The 18287-nt window shown below is 41.5% G+C and overlaps 1 long non-coding RNA gene across 1 annotated transcript in view; it reads right to left on the bottom strand.

The window, feature by feature from the left end:
• LOC122561930 (uncharacterized) overlaps window positions 1–18287 on the bottom strand; it is a 259730-nt gene that overhangs the window by 204738 nt on the left and 36705 nt on the right. The window lies entirely within an intron of this gene.

Raw genomic sequence — 18287 nt, 5'->3', positions numbered from 1 at the left:
ACATTAGCTGATAATGTGGTCATAAAACAAGGCTGAAGATTTTGTAACAATTTTCAGCAAGAGGTGCTGGGATGATGATCCATCTCAAACTCCCCTAGATATCTCCAACATCACAAATGCCAGTCTGTAGCTAATTTGATTCACTGTACGTCATGCCAACATGGCTGAAGGTACTGCATTGGCTATGGGCCCTGATAAGGTTCCAGCATTAGTACTAAAGTCTTGTGCTTCAGATCTTGCTGTGCCCTGAGCCAATCTGTTCTGATACAGCCAAAACATTACCATCTATCCGACATTCTGGAAAATTGCAGAGGTCCTATGTGCAATAAACAGGAAAAATCTAACTCAGTCAATTACCATGCCAGAAGACTACTCTTGATTGTCAGTAAAGTGATGAGAGGGGTCAAACAGCACTTGTTTAGCAATAACCAGCTCATTTAGAGTCATATGGGTTCTGCCAAGGCCACTCAGCTCTGAATCTCATTACAATCTAGATTCAAACATGGACAAAAGAGCTGAACTCTAGAGGTAAGGTGCAAGTGACCCTTGACATCAGGATCCTATTTGGCCTACAGTGTAGCATCAAGACGTTCTGGCAAATCCAGAGTCAATGGAAATCTGGGGGGAAACTCTCTGCTAATTGGAGTCACACCTTACACTAAGGAAGGTAGTTGTGGTCAAAGGAGGTCAGTCATCTTAGCTCCAGAACTTCTCTGCAGGAGTTCCTCAGGACAGTTCTGAGACCCAACCATCTTCAGCTGCCTCACCAATGACCTCTCTTCCATTATGCACTACATTTCTTCTCATTTCTATAGCTGCTGGATGGACCTTCAAGTTCCTTGTGCAGTTGTTTCTGGATAAATCAGAAATGAATGCATCAGCATGCCTGTTGTTATGCAGCGTAGAGGGGCTGTTGATCACAATGTCAGAAGTTTGGAAGTTCACCAATGATTCCACAATAATCAGTACCTCTCACACCATCTCAGATACAGAAGCAGTCCATGTCCAAATGCAGCAAGAACTGGACAATATTTAGGGCTAACAAATGGCAAGCAACATTTGTGCCAGGCACCATCCATCTCAAAAAAGAATGAATCTAACCATCATCCCTTGATTCAATGGTATTACCAATACTGAATCCCCCACGATCATGATTCTGGATGTCACTGTGGACCAGAAACTTAACTGGACCAACCATGTAAAACTGTGATTGCTAGCAGATCAAAGGCTAGGAGTCCTGCAAAGAGTACATCACAGCCTGACTCCCCAAAGTCTGTTGACCATCTACAAGACCCAAATCAGCAGCATGATGGAATATATTCCACTTGCTTCAACAAGTGCAGTTCCAATAGTACTCAAGAAGATTGACACCATCCAGGCAAAGCAGCCCATTTGATTGGCACTGCATTCGCAAACATTCATTCTTTCCACCATCAATGCTCAGTGCCAGTAGTGTGTACTATCTACAAAGTACACTGTAGAAATTCACCAAGACTCCTCAGACAGCACCTTCCAGACCCATGGCCACTATCATCAATGCATGGACAAGAACAGCAGATATATGGAAACCCCAAGGATAATCCCAAGGCCTTTTATGCATATGTGAGAAACATGAGAATGACGAGAATGAGGATAGGTCCGATCAAGGACAGTAGTGGGAGACTGTGTATTGAGTCGGAAGAGATAGGAGAGGTCGTGAATGAGTACTTTTCTTCGTATTTACAAATGAGAGGGACCGTATTGTTGTAGAGGAGAGTGTGAAACGGACTGGTAAGCTGGAGGAGATACTTGTTAGGAAGGAAGATGTGTTGGGCATTTTGAAAAACTTGAGGATAGACAAGACCCCCGGGCCTGACAGGATATATCCTAGGATTATGTGGGAAGCAAGAGAGGAAATTGCAGAGCCGTTGGCAATGATCTTTTCGTCTTCACTGTCAACGGGGGTAGTACCAGGGGATTGGAGAGTGGCGAATGTTGTGCCCCTGTTCAAAAAAGGGAATAGGGATAACCCCAGGAATTACAGGCCAGTTAGTCTTACTTCAGTGATAGGCAAAGTAATGGAAAGGGTACTGAGGGATAGGATTTATGAGCATCTGGAAAAACACTGCTTGATTAGAGACAGCCAGCACGGATTTGTGAAGGGTAGGTCTTGCCTTACAAATCTTATTGAATTCTTTGAGGAGGTGACCAAGCATGTGGATGAGGATAGAGCAGTGGATGTAGTGTACATGGATTTTAGTAAGGCATTTGATAAGGTTCCCCATGGTAGGCTTATGCGGAAAGTCAGGAGGCATGGGATAGTGGGAAATGTGGCCAGTTGGATAGAGAACTGGCTAACCGGTTGAAGTCAGAGAGTGGTGGTAGGTGGTAAATACTCAGCCTCGAGCCCAGTTACAAGTGGAGTTCCGCAAGGATCAGTTCTGGGTCCTCTGCTGTTTGTAATTTTTATTAATGACTTGGAAGAGGGAGTCGAAGGGTGGGTCAGTAAATTTGCAGATGATACAAAGATTGGTGGAGTTGTGGATAGTGAGGAGGGCTGTTGTCGGCTGCAAAGGGACTTAGATATGATGCAGAGCTGGGCTGAGGAGTGGCAGATGTGAGGTTGTCCATTTTGGAAGGACAAATAAGAATGCGGAATACAGGGTTAACAGTAGGGTTCTTAGTAAGGTGGAGGAGCAGAGGGATCTTGGGGTCTATGTTCATAGATCTTTGAAAGTTGCCACTCAGGTGGATAGAGCTTGTAAGAAGGCCTATGGAGTATTAGCGTTCATTAGCAGAGGGATTGAATTCAAGAGTCGTGAGGTGACGTTGCAGCTGTACAGTACCTTGGTAAGGCCACATTTGGAGTACTGTGTGCAGTTCTGGTCACCTCACGTTAGGAAAGATGTGAAAGCTTTGGAGAGGCTGCAGAGGAGATTTACCAGGATGTTGCCTGGAATGGAGAATAGGTCGTACGAGGATAGGTTGAGAGTGCTAGGCCTTTTCTCGTTGGAACGGCGAAGGATGAGGGGTGACTTGATAGAGGTTTATAAGATGATCAGAGGAATAGATAGAGTAGACAGTCAGAAACTTTTTCCCCGGGAAAAACAGAGTGTTACAAGGGGACATAAATTTAAGGTGAAGGGTGGAAGGTATAGGAGGGGTATCAGGGGTAGGTTCTTTACCCAGAGAGTGGTGGGGGCATGGAATGCGCTGCCTGTGGGAGTAGCAGAGTCAGAATCATTGGTGACCTTTAAGCGGCAAGTGGATAGGTACATGGATAGGTGCTTAAGCTAGGACAAATGTTCGGCACAACATCGTGGGCCGAAGGGCCTGTTCTGTGCTGTATTGTTCTATGTTCTATGTTCTATGGGAACACGACCATGTGCATATCCCCCCTGAAACCCTCCATCCTGACACCAAGATATGTCATTGTTCCTTCGATGTTGCTGGATCAAAATTCTGGCAGTCCTCCCTAACAGCATTGTGGGTCTACTTACCGATAATTTGAAAATGCAGCTTGTCATCACTTTCCCAAGAGTAATGAGGGATGAACAATAAATAGTGATTCAACAGGAAAGCCCACATCCTCTGAATAAGTAAAACTAAAAACCTGCATGTTCTAAAATGTCTCAAAACCGTTCATTTTGTTTCTAATATCAAAACAGTGATTAGTATCTATTTTGGGATTTCATTGTTGTTTTTAGAATGACGTGTGGCAGTTTGATCATGATTCCTTTTTTCACCTTAATTTGTATTTCTGGTGATTTTCCTTTGTAGTCACTGCTGTCAATATTTAGGCTGGATTTGCTTTGATACTTTGGCCAATGATTGTCACCGTCCAGAACACACAGGACCAAAATATAGAAGGCTCCAGAGGTCAATCTACAGTGTACCCCACTGTCACATTTCAGCCTCAATGCATTGAACACCACTCAGATGACACAATTGAGTGTTTCACCTCCCACACCGAAGAGTGTTATAAATCAATATTAAGCTTGCAGCGAAAAAAGTTATTCCCTTAAAATTATTTCCTTATTAATTTTCACACCTTCTCTCCTGAATGAAGAATTCTTCAGCTATCACTCACTTCCCAAATCTTGTCTGAAATATCAATTTTTATATGTGAAACGAAGTCCTCACTCTGGGATTATCCTGCTCAGGATGGAATCTCAGTGAGCAAAGCTTCCAGTTGCTCCTTTGGATTTTCCTCCCTCTCTTACCTATTCCTCTAAGTGTGGGGTCAACAAATATTATTCATTATACACTGCAGGATGCTCCCAAATTCCAAGTAACAAGAAGGAGCCCACAAAGAATGGAAAGTAATTGCAGTCCTGTTATAGCCAGAGTACAGGTCATATCCTAACTCGCATTTAATCCCAATCATCTATCACTCCCCTTCTCAGTGATATGCATTTGTTCCTGATCCAATCCTGTCAACACCAGTTTCTCTTCCTTGTTTTAAAATCTTCTCATGACAATGCCTATTCACTTTCCAATAACTTCCTCCAGCCTCATTTTCTGTGGGAACTTTGCATTTCCCACTTCTGAACTCTTATGTATCCCTAAATTTCTTTGCTTTAAAAGATCAGGCCTTCTGTTGCTGAGACCCTAAGTTTTGGAATCCCCTATCTAAACGTCCTTGTCTTCTACATCTCTCTCTCTCTCTCTCCTCTTTAAGATAGTCTGTAGAATCTACCTCTGACGAAGCTTTGGTGACTTTTCTGGAAATCTCCTTCTGAAATATCATCAATTGGAGCCCATTTCTCAGTCCACAGACTCATTGAGTTGCTCCAACATTTACTATTTTGATTTCAGATCTCCAGTGCCAGCAGCATTTTGCTTCTGGGCTCACATTTTCTTGTTGAATCAATTTGATTGGCATATTTTTATAACAGCTTAAAATGTGTTGCTGGAAAAGCGCAGCAGGTCAGGCAGCATCCAAGGAACAGGAGAATCGACGTTTCGGGCATAAGCAGGGCAGGTAGAGAAAGCAGCTAAATAAAGTCTTCTCATGTTCATTAATAAGGACATACACTACAAGAGCAAGAAAGTGATATTCAGATTGTGCAAGAAACTTGTTAGACCTCAACTGTAGTGTACAGTGTGGGCACAACTTTCTAAGATAGATGTGAATGCATTGGAGATGGTGCAGAAGTGATTTATAAGAATGGTCCCAGTAATGAGAAATCTTCAGTTACGAGGATAGATTTAAGAAGTCAGGACTGTTTCCCTGGAAAGAAGGAGGTTGAGGGAAGATTTTATAGAAAGTTTTGAAATCAGGAACAAGCTGGACAGAGTAGATAGGAATGAGTTGTCCCTGCTCATAAAAGGAAAAAGAAGGAGGGGGAACATAAGCCCGAAATGTCGATTCTCCTGTTCCTTGGATGCTGCCTGACCTGCTGCGCTTTTCCAGCAACACATTTTCAGCTCTGATCTCCAGCATCTGCAGCACTCACTTTCTCTCGGATATTTTTATAACATTACAGATTGCTTATAAATGCAAACTGTTCTTGTTGCTAATGGGGCAGAAGTATCTCACAGGTCAGACCAACAGCCCCACTGAAAGCCTCTGCCAAAACTAGGATGCTTCATGTCCTCGAGTCCTCATTGTCCTAGCTGATGGAGATCTCTCATCTCCCTTGGGTATAAATAGGGGGAGCTAAAGTCCTTTAGCACTATATTTCAAGACATAGCTTCTAGACAGTGAATTGAAAATGTAGGGTTCGATAAGTGTGGCATATTCAGTGTAAGAATGCACTGAAATAAATGGTTGCTTTTGTGCACAGATCATTGAAAATGGCAGGGCAGGTAGAGAAAGCAGCTAATAAAGTCTTCTCATGTTCATTAATAAGGACATACACTACAAGACCAAGAAAGTGATATTCAGATTGTGCAAGAAACTTGTTAGACCTCAACTGTAGTGTACAGTGTGGGCACAACTTTCTAAGATAGATGTGAATGCATTGGAGATGGTGCAGAAGTGATTTATAAGAATGGTCCCAGTAATGAGAAATCTTCAGTTACGAGGATAGATTTAAGAAGTCAGGACTGTTTCCCTGGAAAGAAGGAGGTTGAGGGAAGATTTTATAGAAAGTTTTGAAATCAGGAACAAGCTGGACAGAGTAGATAGGAATGAGTTGTCCCTGCTCATAAAGGAAAAAGAAGGAGGGGGAACAGATTTAAAGTAATGTGGAAACATAACAAGGGTGATGTGAAAAAGAAAACATGTTTCCACTGCCTGGAAACATGGTGCAAGTAAGTTCAATTAAGGTATTCAAGGGGCATTGGATAATTATTTGGATAGAAATGGTTTGCAAGAATATGAGAAAAACCGGAGATTGGCTTGCGGGAAAAAAACGAGTGCAGATACAATGAGCTGAATAGCCTGTTTCTGCAGTGTTTCAATTCCGTGTTTCTGTGATTCTGCCTTCTCGTCTGGGTAAAATTTCCACTTTTATACCTGGACAAAAAGTAATCCAAAAAATCATACAAAGAGCATTGCAATCCAGTGATTTGAATTGATTATTTTTACTCAAAAGCAGAAAGTGTCTGCAAGTATCTTCAGGAAAAGGCAAAACTTGGGAGTGAGGAGAAAAATTGCACAATTCTTTACAAAGCTTGAAGAGAAGAAATCCTAGATAAATTATTAGTGACATCTAATAAATGGCTGAAACAGTAGGGGGAGCATAGATAAGGTGAATAGCAAAAGTCTTTTCCCTAGGGTGGAGGGTAATCAAAACTAGAGGATGTATTTTTAAGGTGAGAGGCGAAACATCTAGAAGGGACCTGAGGGATTACGTTTTAATACAGAAGGTGGTTTGTATGTGGAATGAACTGCCAGAGGAAGTGGTAGATTCAGGTACAGTTGCAATATTTAAAAAACATTTGGACAGGTACATAAATAGGAAAGGTTTGGAAGGATATAAACCAAATGCAGGCAAATGGGACTAGTTTTAGATTGGGAAACTCAGTCAGCATAGACAGTTGGACCGAAGGGTCTGCTTCTGTGTTGTATTACTCTATGACTCTGTATTAAATATTTCTAATCAAATTTAATTAAAATATACATTTGTAAAAGCAAGTTTTATTTTGTCCCAGGTCCATGCAATTAAAATGAAGAATGTAAAACAAATTCCTTCAAACTCCATACTTGGTCCCTGCAATATCTTTTGTATAATGCAGTTAATTTAAACCAAGTAGATTTACATTTGGACCATTGAGGAAATGCAGGTATCGAAAAATATATTAGCTCCCAATCTGTGCACCACAAACCTTGACATTTCAAATGCAACCTTGAAATCCTACCTAAAGTTTAGCTGTTGATCCTCAATAATGCATTTCAATGTACTTCACTTGAAAACCTCTCATGTCTTTGTTCGGTGATGACAAGGGAACAATGTTGCCATGACAACTTATTTCTTATTCAGAAGGGTCAAATGTCACATTTCCCTGGGCTGTCAAAAATCCTTCTTCAACTTTGAAGTCTCAGAAAAAAAATTACAAATGGAATTCAGAAACATTTTGAAGGAACTCCTTGTTAAGAGACATAGGCTATTAGATTTTTATCTGGCTTACTGGTCTAAACCGAAACACAGTGGAACTTTGTTAGATACAGTACCTTGAGATTGACAAACCCACCAGTATCCCAGCAAAAACAACTGGCTGTAAAATTACTGACATGCAACCAATTTATTTGTGACTTTGTGTTAAGTTTCAACCTTACTTGTGGAAAAGTTGCCCAATTTCCCTCCTGAAAGATCTGGCTCAAATTTTTAGGTTAAGTCCAAAGATTTTGCAATTGAGGTCAAGGCCCCAATGTCAGGGTCAACTGGAGGTCATAACCCTGCACTGAGGGCGAAACAGTCATCCAGCTGTAATTTTGTCTTGATAGGACAATGGTGGTCAGCAGCTGAGGCTTATTGCTCATTTGAGAGTAATTGGTAGGTGTGTGGGCTGTTGAAACACGAGGATCAAAAGGGGGACCTGTCCGTTCAGAAAGATATGAATCACACAAGAGTGCTGAAGTAGAGAAGGAAGGTCTCAAAGTCTGGCTGAAATGCTGCCTCATTTTAACACACACACACACACACACACAACTCCATCACTGGATTTCTACTGAGAAGCAACCTCTGGCTGACTTCATCCCCAACATGTTGGCAGATGGGTTGAGGAAAGGGGAGGTGGACAGCTAACATTAAACATATTGACCTCGAGGTATCTTCAATTGCTATACCCTCAGCATTCAAAACTTTTACACCAAGAGTTCGCAACTAATTCCACATGTAGTGTTTCTTCAGATTTCTGAGTTGAAGAACAGGGTTCTGATGTCTCCATTAGATCAATCTTACATTGGATGAACACCCTGATGTTTTAAATATTAGCTCAATTCAGACTAGGGAGCAATCCCAACTTTGATGGCAGCTGGATACTTTTTGAATGCTGGAGGAGTTAAAGGAAACATGACTAATGTCTGATTCTTCAGCATATTAAAACTGGGAAAACTCAAAGCTTTAATTAAAAAGGGCTGTTGAACGTTTGAAGTCGTCACAATAGTCAGATTAAAAGTGTTGGTTACAGATTGAAACACATTTCCCTCCGCACTAAAAATCCTTTTGGTGGTTTCTACATTAATATTTCCTCCTTCCAAGGTTGTTGTCTGATAGCAAGTTGTTTGGAGGAGGGAAGGTCAGTAACACACAACACAAAGCCTTGTCACTGCGTGGGGGTTAAGTAATGGCTCTGGACGAATGTTCCTTGATCTTTTGCAAGAAGTACAAAACAAAAATGATGTCTCACTGAGCACCCAGTGTCAGCCTGCTTCTGCCATTCTCTGGATAAGGACTCACAACGAAACAAAAATCCTGCTGTCAAGTCTAGCTGTAGACAAAGCTCTGGAATTCTCTGCCGAAATCAATCAACTTTGCCTATTACCTCTGTACTTTAAAATTCTCCTCAAAACTCTTGAGTTCAAAAACACATTGAATCCCCATTTCAGCTTCTTCATTTCTCCTCCCTTCCCTCTGAACAGGATCAATTATATCCCTTTTCCCTTGTCATAATGCCTTCTACAGCAATAATAATGTCATATCAATCCATTTCTGTGTTGTTTCATTGTTCAGAAAAGTGTTCAGAGTAAGATTAATGGAAGATGGACCTAACTACAAGATGGGAGGAAATTTCAATGCAAGGGAACCAATGTACTGTGCGAATGAGGGAAGATAAGGAGGTGAAAAACACTTATTATATTCAAATGTTAAATGCCATTACACTTCAAAATCCAACATCCAGCATTTGAATTCAATCATAAAAATCAGTTTGAAAATCAGAGAACATGTAAACGCTTAGTGTACTCTGTAAATAACTCTTGAATCGTGATCTACAATTTCAGCAGCTCTTGCCAGAATTAGGAGTTTTCTGTTAATATCTACTGCACCGCTTTCCTGCACTGAAGTTGAATTTCTGGCCAGACATGCCTGCCTTCCCAGCTTGAGGCATTTCTCCTGTCAACTAACTACACACAGGCATGCTACCAGCACCTTTCCTGTTGGCCGATCCTGTGGCAGTAATGGTTGTCGCCATGGAGAAGTCAGCTCCTTGGACCAAGTAAAATAAAGCATGAGAAAAGTTCCCCACCCTTTCTGGTTTTCACTCACATAAGGCCCCTTGTATTCATAAGGCTTCCTTCAGCCAGAACGATGGTATGGTCTGGACCGCAAGCATCTTCCCAATCACCTGGCACTGCAGTCCTACACTCAGTCTGCTGATAGGACGCTCTCGTGGTACAGCTCTTCCCTCTGAGAGACAGGCATTTCACCCAGCAAGTTGATAAAAGTCACCATAACTTCCAACTGAAGCACTAGTGGGCTAAGGGAAAACAGCGTAAGTCTCATTCGTGATTCACCTCCTTTGAATTGACATGGGCTCAGATTAAGCTTGCTCTATCAGCCACCTCCTTGCACATCTCACTTACAGTGTTGCTATATTTTCAGACGTTCTTCAAGGATACAATGAGCACTTACGTCAGGGGGTTCTGTTTTCTGACATGTCCTATGACCAATTCTCTCCAATAATAGTGCTCTCACTCTCATGTTGAGCAGCTTTGTTATTGGAGGATCCAGACCACCTTCAGACAGCTGCAACCAATTCCTCAAAGTTTACAGAACCTTTCACGCAATGAAAAGAGTCTTTCTGTACCGTCAACTGTTTTGTGACAATAAACCTGGAAAGGAGCATGGCTTTTTTCTATTTTTACACAGGCTTTTTTTCCAACTCTTTTTTTTCCATTTGAGAACCACAACTGGTCATTCCTAAAAGCAGACTTTATCCAGAGAAGGAAAGAAAAACTAGCAGAAAATTATGTAACAGGCATTTTCTGATTTTGGGGTTTTTTAGCATCATGGTGATAGCCGTGTGGAGCCTCCAAATTTTGATTTTGAAAGTTTTGAAATTTTTCAGCAATCTGACTTCAAAGCTGTTATGCCATCACTATTCATAAATGCAGACACAGATTGTTTTCCTATAGTAGCTTCTGGAAGTGACCTACATATATTTTAAAATGGACATTCACAAAGTAGTTAAGATGGCTTCCAAGAGTCAGGTGATCATTGCTTATTCAACACAGACTATATTAAGATTCCAGAAAATTCTAATCAAATCTCCCTTAGTGAAGGCCTCTGTCTGGAATGGACTTATCAAGATGAATGTTATTGATGAGATTCACCTGAAACATAAAATTGATGGTGCTCTAAGCCTCTTGCCTCCAAGTTCAATATTTCACAAAACAGATCTGACAGCACAGTAATCCATAAAATAATTGTAAAAGACGATCATTTCCCTTCAGTTGTCTGCTAATGTTGTTTTAACTTTATGTAATTCTGAGTGGACCATTAACCATCCGACTGAAACTAGCCTCAAGTTCCTTTACTATCCCAAAACTCAGGAAAAGGACAGGGCAGTCTGCAGAAGACAACTAAAGAGCCAGCAGCTGTAGAAAATACCTGTATCATCTTTGCCTTTTGAAGAACCCTGAGACTATGCAGTTTCTAAAATTCCCTTAGCCTGATTCCTACATCCAAGTCTAGCTTTAAAACACTTGGACATCCTGATATTAAAGCAACAAGTGTCTAACTTTGTGACTAACTGAACATTCATCTATTTGAGACAATCCTATAATAATCTTGCTTGGTGATCCAACTTGGTGTGGATTTAATGGACTGAATGCCCTCTTTCTGCACGGTAGGGATTCTATGACTCTCCTTCCTCACTGGATTCACAAACACTGTCTTCCTTCAATAAGATAGGTGTGTGAATTTTTAAAATAATTCTTTCATTTGCAACTCATTTCTCTGCAACTGTATTATCTTCAACTTTTTTCCCCCAAGAGTGCAGGTGTAGAAATGATTGCTTAGTGGTTGACCTAACATTTAGACTTGGGATAAGTGTTTGAATGGAAAATCTGTTTTATAATCCACAGATGTCCATTGCTGGATATTTAAATTGATCACACACTGATGGTTCGTTAGAAGCACACTCATCTACCTTTCTAATGAACCATTCTGAGCGCAGACAGAAGGGGATGGATCTGGTGGATTCAGTTTAGTTCTTCATGACAATTACAATGTAACAACTGATGCGAATGTTACCCGAGTTGAGGGGTATTAGCTACACAGTCAGGCAGAGAAGCTGGGTTGTTTTCTTTGGACTAAAGAAGATTGACAGGAGATTTGATACAGCTGAACAAGATTATGTCAGATTTATTCAAGGACAGAAGAATGTCCCTGTCAGTTGATGGTTCAAAGATTTGGAGGCACAGATTTAAGGCTTTGAATTGATATTGGAGTTATACTTACAAGAGTAGTAGATACTTGTGACAGTTTGGTGGTCAGTCAAGTCCCAGGACATCTCTGCAGGAGTTCCTTTGAATAGTGTCCCAGGCTTAATCATCTTCAGCTGCTTCATTAATGACTTTCCCTTCATCGTATACTCAGAAATGGGGATGTTCACTGAAAATTGCATAATGTTCATCACCACTGGTGATTCCTTAGATACTGATTCAGTCCACAACCGTATTCAGCTAGAACACATCCAGGCTTGAGGTGACAAGAGATTTGCACCATACATGTGCCAAAATGATCATTTCAAACAAGAGTGAATTTAACCATCTTTCCTTGACATTCAACGGTATTATCATCAATGAATCCTCTACTATCAACATTCTGGAAGATGCCATTAACCAGAAATTTCACTGGACCAGGCAGAAAAATGCTCCAGCTACAAGAGCAGGTCAGAAGATAAGAATTCTGGAGGTAACTTACCACCTGACTCTACAATAACTATCAACCATCTATAAAGTACAAATGAGAGGTGTGATGGAACATTTCTAACTCCAACAACATTCAACACCCTTGCCAATATCCAGGACATAGCAGCCATTTGATTGGCACATATCCACCATCTTCAACATTCACTCCCTTCACCACCAATGTGCAGTGGCAACTGAGTGTATGATCGTCAAGTTCTACTGCAGCAACTCACCAACGCTCCTTTGACAACACCTTCAAAACCTGTCATCTCCATCATCTAGAAGCACAAAGGTAGAAGATACATGGGAACTCCATCAGTTCCAGATTGGCCTCCAAGCTACCCATCACACTGACGTGCCACTACATTATTATCCTTTCATCTTTGCAAAGTCAAATTCTGTGAAACTCCTTCCTGACAGCTGCACCTCAAGGACAGCAGTAGTTCAAAGTCACCTTTACAGGGACAATTAGGGATTGGCAATAAATGCCCTACTAGCCAGCAAATGTTAACATCCCATGAATACATTTTTAAAACTGCAGTGGAGTTTATGAGGAAGACCTGTGTGAAAGCAATGTACTGAAACTCAGTGCCCACAAGGATGATGAAAGTGGAACATGGAAAATAGGCTTTCAGGGCTATGAGGTATGAACATGGGGAAGAGACTGACTGGTCTTATCTCTACAAAAATGGCATTTACCTGAATGGGCTCTTTCTTCATCACAATGATTCTACATAGGAGGAATTTAATGGCCTCCCCCATTATGTGTGCAAGCAAAGGTGGGGGTGTATTTAATAAGGCACAAGAGGTGGTGGGTTGGGCTGTTCCACCTCCACCCCAATTAAGTTTAGGGCAGGGAGTGTGTCCATGGATTTCCTTCTTGCTCTACAACCACTTAAGGCCCTTGTGGGGCAATGAATTGCTATTCCAGTGTCTCATGTTATTGCTGATGATATCAACTGAGCAGTAGGTATGGGTTTCACTTGCAAGGAACATGACAAGCTTGGGGGAGTCCAGTGTTAAAAAGGCACTCAGAGCCTGATAGGGTTCCTGGCATCAGGAAGATAAGTACCTCTGAGAGTTATCCCTTCCCCCTGTAGCTGAACATCCTACCCTCCCTGTACCCATTTCCTGTGCATTCCCTTGCACCCGAACTGCAACCACCCCCCTCCTCTGTAACCACCACTATTCGCCTGTGGCTAGGATCCAGTGACAATTACAGAGCTTGAATGATAGTTGTACCTGTGGCCCCCATCACATCTCCAGTGATACTGCCATTCAGTGCGGCTGGAAGCTCTGACTGGCCAGGAGCACTTGGCAGGCAGGATTTCCAACCAGGGCATCCTTGATCTTGGGAAAGTCCAACAGTTAAGTGCCTGAGTGACTCCTAATCCAATGAACTTTATCTCAAAGAGGCAACATTGGGCTGTCAGTGTATTTCTAATTAACAAGCTGCTACCTCTATCAGAAACTGCCCTATAACTCTACAAAACACTCAGCACATGGTGAACTTAATGTTTTCAGTTTGGTTCTCAGGTATGTGCATCTGATTACTAATGTCCGTTTTCTGGGAAACTCAATGGACTCCTAAACCACTAATATGGTCCATGCTCATTAGGAGTTGGAAATGGTTTATTAGTAAAACCTGAAAAACATTGTCTTGAAAATGGCTACACCTGAAACGCATCTTATATCCTTTGCATATCAGTAACAACAGCACTCTATCACCTATTGTACCCAAATATTGTTTGTTTCTCTTTCTTTCTCACATGCTTTCACATGTAGACAGACTGAGACTTGGAACCCAAACACTGAAAAGTTTCTAGTTGATGAATGTCAGTACCTTTTCAAACTGCAAAGGGAAAGTATTAGCTTTCGCTCTCAGAGACAAAGGGATAATACCCATCCCTCAGAATCAGAAACCTCATCTGTGTATGGGTTGGAGGCTTGAATTGCACTCTTGCTAATGACCACCATTTCTATGTTAGGAGTTTAATTCAGATAAATGCGAGGTGCTGCATTTTGGGAAAGCAAATCTTAGCAGGACTTATACACTTAATGGTAAGGTCCTAGGGAGGGTTGCTGAACAAAGAGATCTTGAAGTGCAGGTTCATAATAGCTCCTTGAAAGTGGAGTCGCAGAATAGGATAGTGAAGAAGGCATTTGGTATGCTTTCCTTTATTGGTCAGAGTAGTGAGTACAGGAGTTGGGAGGTCATGTTGCGGCTGTACAGGACATTGGTTAGGCCACTGTTGGAATATTGCCTGCAATTCTGGTCTCCTTTCCATCGGAAAAATGTTGTGAAACTTGAAAGGGTTCAGAAAAGATTTACAAGGATGTTGCCAGGGTTGGAGGATTTGAGCTTTAGGGAGAGGCTGAACAGGTTGGGGCTGTTTTCCCTGGAGCGTCAGAGGCCGAGGGGTGACCTTATAGAGGTTTACAAAATTATGAGGGGCATGGATACGGTAAATAGGCAAAGTCTTTTCCCTGGGGCTGGGGAGTCCAGAACTAAAGGGCATAGGTTTAGGGTGAGAGGGGAAAGATATAAAAGAGACCTAAGGGGCAACTTTTTTCATGCAGAGGGTGGTACATGTATGGAATGAATTGCCAGAGGATGTGGTGGAGGATGGTACAATTGCAACATTTAAGAGGCATTTGGATAGGTATATGAATAGGAAGGGTTTGGAGGGATATGGGCCGGTTGCTGGCAGGTGGGACTGGATTGGGTTGAGACATCTGGTCGGCATGGACGGGTTGGACCGAAGGGTCTGTTTCCATGCTGTACATCTGTATGATTCTATTAATCTGACAAACTGTAGTAGCAGAAGCATACCTCAGCACTTGGGCCAAGATGTGCCTCCACCCACTGCACCTACTCAGTTCTGAAGCTTAATAAAGTACATGAAGACTCTCCCATGTCTAGCAACAAATAAGGCAGATACAAAACATGTTTATGTCAGTTTCCATAGCTAGTCTTTCTTGAAATAGACTGCTAGCCATGCGCCAGAGTCAGAAGTCACAAGACACCAGGTTATAGTCCAACACGTTGATTTGAAATCACAAGCTTTCAGAGCACTGCTCCTTCGTCAGCTGAAGTAACCTGATATACTATAACCTACTGCCATGTGACTTCTGGGGATTCAGTTCTTCACCCAAGCTGAACTGAGCTGAGCTTCCGAATCCACATTCTCTCCATCACAAAGATTCCAAGTTCCACCTCAGTAACAGGCCTACGTCATTTCCGCTCCTATTCCAGTTGGTAAATCATTCATCCATATCTTTGTCCTCTCCAGACTTGACTATTTCAATTTTCTCCTGGTTAATCTTCCATTCCCCAGAAGGAGAGCAGGGTATCATCCTGGTTATGATACTGGACTAGTAATCAACAGGTGCAGCATATTACAAATGATGGGATGTTCCTCGGTAGTTAGAGGCTGATTTGGTGTGGACTCAGAGTGAAGCAGACAATACATTGGGACAACTTGATCCCATTTCCTTCTGACTTTCCTAGGGTTGTGTTGGCACTGCAGTGCAGAAATACCAAGAGGCAGAAAGTCAATTGAAATTGGATTTGCACATTCATTCTTTCTTTCCCAACAGCACTGGTGGTCCAGGCAGGTTAGAAAAGATGGGCATACACTGGGAAGATCTGTGAAGCTGTGAAGATTTTGGTCAGTTACACTGAAGAGCTCCAGATAAGAGGCTGCTGTAAGAAGCTTCTCTCAGAGAAATCTATCACCGTGTGACAGGTGATTTCCATCTGCTTTGAAGGCATTTTGTCAGCATGTCACTTTACCTGGCTACCCTGGGGTGCAGGAGCAGCTTATGACACTCCAGATCCCCTTCTGCAAAGGGTCAAGGGCAGAAAGATCAACACCAACAAATGGTCCAGCAGCAAGATAACTTCTTCCCAATTGCGTATCGTCTATCAAATAGAGAGAGCTGGCAGCAAGATCAAGCTAGGAGGCAAGAGTCAGAATACACTGTCAATAAACAGAGGAGATCAGCTCCCTCAATAGGACTCTGCCTCCTCACATCAAGAGGTTCCAAATCTCATGGGAGGTACCTGTTAATATGTTACAGCCTCCCATGTCCTGACCTACTGTTTACTGCAGCAGATTGTCAGTGGCTTAGAAAGTGTCCACACCTGGAGACTCACCATCCCACACCCCACCTTCCAACCTTTCCCCACCTGATGTCTGAGCCTCTTACCAATTTTTTGATGTCTGCTGCAAGAAGAAGAAGAAGAAGCAGGGAAGTGTGAACGTTTATAAAAGCTTGTATTTGTGAAGGAGGGAAGGACAGCATTTATGGAGAGTGACTATGAGACATGAGTGTGAGACAGGAATGGTGTGATGGAGACACATAATATATTGTTAGTATTGTTTATAAATTGAGGTTCTATGATGGAAGGAACATGGATTTTAGTTTAGGGTTCTGTGAAGTCTGATTGTTTTTAAAAATAAGGTCAGAAATTTATTTAGCACAGTGAGCTGAAGGCATCATTTATAAGGAATCACATCATGTTATCTAAATGACTGATAAATTTCTCTGGGAAGATAATTGCAAAATTGTTTGCTGATTTTTATTTTTAAATCCAGAAGGGGAGAGAGAGAGAGAGAGAAAGAGAGAGAGAGAGAGAGACCCAGACACAAGTTCTCTCAGAGATATTTCTCTGAAAACCTTGGTACGGAGATTTCTGTACATTTGAGATGTCATGTGAATGCAAATTGTTGCAGTAGATGATTTTTTCCATGGTCTATTAAAAACCCCAATGCACTTTATATAAAGATAATAAAAGATATCATTGTGCATTATTTCATTCTTTAGCAATACAAAATTAAACAAGCTTTCAACATCACAATTGAAAACCCTTCCAAATTCATCCTGTCACATTCAGTTAATTCGTTGAAAAGAAATATTTAATTCAAGCGAAAGAGATTTGGATTAGTAAACATTGAGCCCTGGGATCAGGATGTTGATACAAAAATGATTACTTAGCTTTAAATGTACCATATTACACGCTGTGAAAGACATCACTGCGGACAATCTGCAAGCTGTTTTAGTTAACCATTAATCATCTGGTTAATTTGTTTCTGCTTGTAACTGACCACTGAAAAGGAATGAGTAAGAACACATTATCTGGAATGTTACTACAAGTGGACCACCAACTATAGCACGATCAGTGAGTGGGTATCAGGTTTTAAACTAACCTCTTACAACCGCTTAGCAAAACAAAGGAACAAAACACAGCAGCAGGCTGAATTTGGCTCTGTAAAACATACCCCTTTTTCTTCATAGCAATGGTCCATTTTGTTTTAAGGAACTGCAGCAAAACTCCATTTCATGCAAGCAATGTATGGAGTGCCACTGAGACACAGGTTGCACAGATTAATCACCTGCATACACCAGCAAGAGAAGTCTCGGTCTTAGACCTCCCTCGAAATATCTGGAGAACATTAAGTCCAATCCAGACAAGCATAAATGATACAACCACCAACTCTGTTAGTAGAAGACATGGGATGATTTGAAGCATGATTTTGTCTATTAGTCACAGGACAGGCCATGGCACATGCCAAGTCAACCTGTATGTAATAACCTGCTACAGGATGCATCTCACTCGACACCTCAGGAAGTCATTCAAACATCCCATTACAAGCTTGTTTCACCTGTTATAAAGAAGTAGTGGAAACACAAGACAAAGCTATGTTGCACTTGAACAAGTACAATGGATAAACAAAGCAACTGACATACCGAAGGCCACAGAGATACAAATCCAGTATTTCTGAAAGGTGAATGCACGCAAGGCACCAAAGACTGCATCATGAGCTAATTGAATCAAAATCACCAGTAAAATTGTGAATAAAATTTGAATCAGATTCAAAAACATCAGAAAACCAAAGTCCATATTAATTCTCTTGTTTTGGATTTAAGCAAGATCATGTTTGCTATTGAAAATAGTTTTGTGATGCTTGATAGTATAGACTAATATACATCTTAACCT

Source organism: Chiloscyllium plagiosum, unplaced genomic scaffold (genome assembly GCF_037043375.1).
Source record: "Chiloscyllium plagiosum isolate Xiang-an unplaced genomic scaffold, Cpla_swu_hap1 HiC_scaffold_25, whole genome shotgun sequence".
NCBI classification, from domain to species: Eukaryota; Metazoa; Chordata; class Chondrichthyes; order Orectolobiformes; family Hemiscylliidae; genus Chiloscyllium; species Chiloscyllium plagiosum.
Note: the sequence above shows the minus strand (reverse complement) of the source record. Positions and strands in the feature narration are given on the sequence as shown.